The sequence below is a fragment of the Suricata suricatta genome, chromosome 4, assembly GCF_006229205.1.
Source record: "Suricata suricatta isolate VVHF042 chromosome 4, meerkat_22Aug2017_6uvM2_HiC, whole genome shotgun sequence".
Taxonomy (NCBI): domain Eukaryota; kingdom Metazoa; phylum Chordata; class Mammalia; order Carnivora; family Herpestidae; genus Suricata; species Suricata suricatta.
Window position 1 is genome coordinate 156,338,291 of NC_043703.1, and position 3,936 is coordinate 156,342,226.

Genomic DNA, 3,936 nt, shown 5'->3' on the forward strand with positions numbered 1-3,936 from the left:
CCCTTCCTTCTGCTGTACTCCTGGGGCAGCATTGCTCGCGCCATCTTTGTATCACCATGAAGGTGTTGAAGTCAGAGTCTGGGAACTCCTGTACCCGTGACATGAACTGAAGGACAGTGAAGGTCATGGGTACAGCCAAGGTTGTGTAGCCATCATGATATAAGCAAGTGACAAAGATAACTTTTCTTCCACGGGTGCCTCGACTGCAGCAACTGTCACCCTGGACTGTCTACTCTCTACTGTGTGTCTATCCTGGGGTAACTTCTGGTTACTCAAATGACCTTTTACTAAAGTTAGTTTAATGACTAGATAAATGGCCTTTCATAAAATGTCTGTGCCATAGAGGACTCCGTGCCATCCTGGGGAGGTACAAATAAAAAGCAAATACAGTTAAACTGTGGCTGATGAGTAACTCGTTCTGCAGTGCCCACATGACAAGCAAACACTTCTAATAAATTTTAACATGATAAACAAGTGACATCTTGCAATATGAGTAGTACGTGATGCCAAACGTCACATGATCACAACTGAGCCAATGGTTCTTCTCTTTCTCTCCCTTTTTCTCTCACTTCCAGATTGCAGGTGATCATCAATGCAATGTCACATTTCTGCAAAACCCTCAAAAGGATGCAGTTGCTAGTGTCATTGGATAGTTTCCTTGTTAAAGTTACACGAAAAGAAATGATTCCACTGAGCCAATAGATAGCAGTGATTCCATTAGTGATAGTGAAAGTCTTCCTACACAATAACCCGTCTCTCTCTTGTCTCCCTCACACCAGCCACGAAGGTTCCACAAAGGGAAGTGCAGGTTAACTGATTTGTCTTTATATTTTGTATTTTCTTTATTATTTTGTACTCTATTACAGTATTGTAATTTTTTATATGAATATTCTTGGGTTTTAGAGCAAATCATCTGAGTTTCCATTATTTCTTAGGGAGAAATTTGCTTTGCTATACAACGGCTTCAGATTACAAGCATGTTTCTGGAAAGAATTATGCTCACAAACCAAGGTTTTATTGTACCTGTCTTTATGGATCTGTGCGTTACCAGCCCCAAGCAGTGTGCATGGCACCCAGTAGGGCCTCATTATAATGCTGTGAGGCAACTAACCAACACGGAAGAGCCTTCTCCCGATGCTGATGTCACTGCATTTAGAGATCCTTGTTTCATCAATTTTTAATTCATATATATATGTGTATATATATAAATTTGAGAGAGAGCACATATGAGCAGGAGAGGAACAGAAGGAGAAAGAGAGGGAGAATCTCAAGCAGGATCCATGTTCAGCACAAAGCCCAACACAGGGCTTGATCCCATGACCCTGGTATCGTGACCTGAGCAAACATCAGCAGTCTGATGCTCAACTATCTAAGCCATGCAGAAGCCCCTTGTATTCATATATTAAAGAATCTGGGGAAGACTCCCACCCCAAGGCCTTCAACAATTACATTTGTGCTCTTTGAGATGTCTCATGAAGGGGCTTGGGCCCCATGTCATCCCATGAGCTGTCCTTAAAACGGCCTCATGCAGGGTTTAATGATCTTTTGTCACCTTCTTGAATTCTTAGCAGTTTTTGAATAAGGGCTGCACTTCTGCACTGAGCCTTGCAAAGCACATAGTTGACTCATGTCTCTTCCTATCTCAAAACAGACTCAAGATACCAGAGGGTTTTTTCAGTATTACATTATTTAGACAAAACATGTTGATGAACTAAGTGTGACTGAATCAGAAACACGTGTGAAAATGGAATCTGCTTGAGCTGAAAAAAAATGAGAAGAAAGAGAGATCTGTGTAAATATGTTTGAAATTCAGCTGACCAGCAAATCCTTGAAAAAACTCAACAACTGGGCTACAGAGAAGCTGCCTTGTCCCTCCTTCATGCGTCTCTGGTCTCACCTTCTGAATGCCTTCTTTTCCCCGATGGGGTGAGCGTGCTTCCGGGACCTCAGCTGGGCGTGTTCGCTTCAAAATAAACCAGGGCCTCCAACACGATAGCTTCGTAACTACATGAGTCCAGAGAGCATTACGAACCAGGACTAGAATTCTGTCCAAGACTGAGGGCTTGACCGGGCTGGCGAAGGGGACTGGAGGGCCCTGCCCTGCAGAGGAAGTGTCTGAGGGTCTGGGCTCGGGCTTTCTGGATTTTATAGAAGAATAGAAATTTTTCTTGGTTTCCTTGTTGTGCACCATTTTGTCTCAAGAGCTTAAGAACATGGTGAGTCGACTGGAATCTGAAGTCCTGCTCTCAGATGAGTCAGGCGATGCAGGGAGTGGCAGAGGACTGATGGCCCAGGAGGGTGTGGCAGGTGTCCAGAGAGGGGCTCACCCAACCTGTGGGCAGATGCAGCTGAAAATTCCAAATTTTGGAATCCTTTCTACCAGGAAACTCCGGCATGACATTTGGCCTCAGAGTTTAATTTCTTCTTTTCCTTAGGTCTCTCTGTAACTTTGCCATTTGGGCAATCCACAGGTTAAATTCCTGATGGCGAGGGGTGTACCCCCTAAAGAAAGGGAGAAAGAAATGCCTATTTATTGAGACCTTAACTTATCCTGAGGCACTTCACTAGTCTTTTAGCTTTTATATCTTTCAGAAATCCCATGAGAGAAGCATCACTATTATCATTTTATAGATAAATTAACTGAGCTCCAGAGATGTTAAATAACACTGGAACAAGAGTTTGAACCCAGTATTAACTGACTCTGAATACTTTGCTCTCTTTTTTTTATGTTTATTTATTCATTTAGAGAGAGAGACAGAGAGAGAGGATCATGGGGGAGAGGCAGAGAGAAAGGAGGAGAGAGAGAATCCCAACCAGGCTCCACACTGTCAATGCAGAGTCCATGGGGGCTCAAACCCACAAACCCACGAATGATGAGACCAAAGTCTCAGTCACTTTGATCTGGACTAAAGTCAAGAGCTGGACACTGAACCAAATGAGCCACCCAGGCACCCCCTTGCTCTTTTTTCTTATACCACACACATCAGCCCTATAGCCAGGGAAGATAGTTCAGTTTCGGGTGTCCCTGCAGGAAGTGATTTTCTTAAGGTGCTCTTTCTGCTTGAAGTCTGAGAGGCAGGACCATTGTCATCCACTGCCCACTCCACTGGACCATTTGGAATTAGAGGGAACCCATTTCAGGCGGAAGTGCTCAGAAAGAAGTAAATAGCACGCAATTGCTAGGTTACTGTTGGTGATGTCATTTGTTTTCGCAGAGAGCTGAATCGGTTTATTTTGGAGGTGATAATTGGGAAGGGCTGTCTCCATCCCTCCAGGTGCCATAGGCAGCCAGGCTGAGCTCCTTAAATTGAGAATTTCCCCGCACAAGGTAGAATGAGACGTTTAACCTCTGAGCAGGCAGAAGGAGGTAATAGCGCTAATTAATATGGAAAAGGAAAGATGAGATCTGGTTCTTAGTGAAGGGGCCTCACTGAGGCTCCTTTCCTTCTCCAGCATCTCTGGAAAACGTGGAGAGCTCTCTCTGCAGAGTGAACAGTCCCCAGGTCCCTCCCTCCCCTTCCCTGGTCAGCTTACTCCCAGCGCTGGGATCTGGGGTGTAGGAAGATCAGATTCACATCCTAATCCCCGGGAAACTTTACTTCAGCTCACCAGGTTCTTTCCAACCAGAAGGTGAGAAGAAATGAAGAGTTAGCTGAGCCAAGAGAGGCAGTCACCCCAGCCCAGACCAGGACCAGGTTAGGTCACCCTGGGCTTTCTGCACCATTGCCACCATTAACACCTGGAAAGCCTTTGATTCTCACATTAGCAAAACATGCCATAAAGCAAGGCTTCCCCTCCTCCCACAGCCCCTGGCCCCACTGTGAGGGGGAGGGGCCGTCACAAAGGCGCCATTCAACAGGAGCAAGGCTTTCTGGTTAGCCTCTGAGGGGAGACTGGAGAGTTTTCTGGAATGTGCAGTCTGTTCCCCGCCCTTGA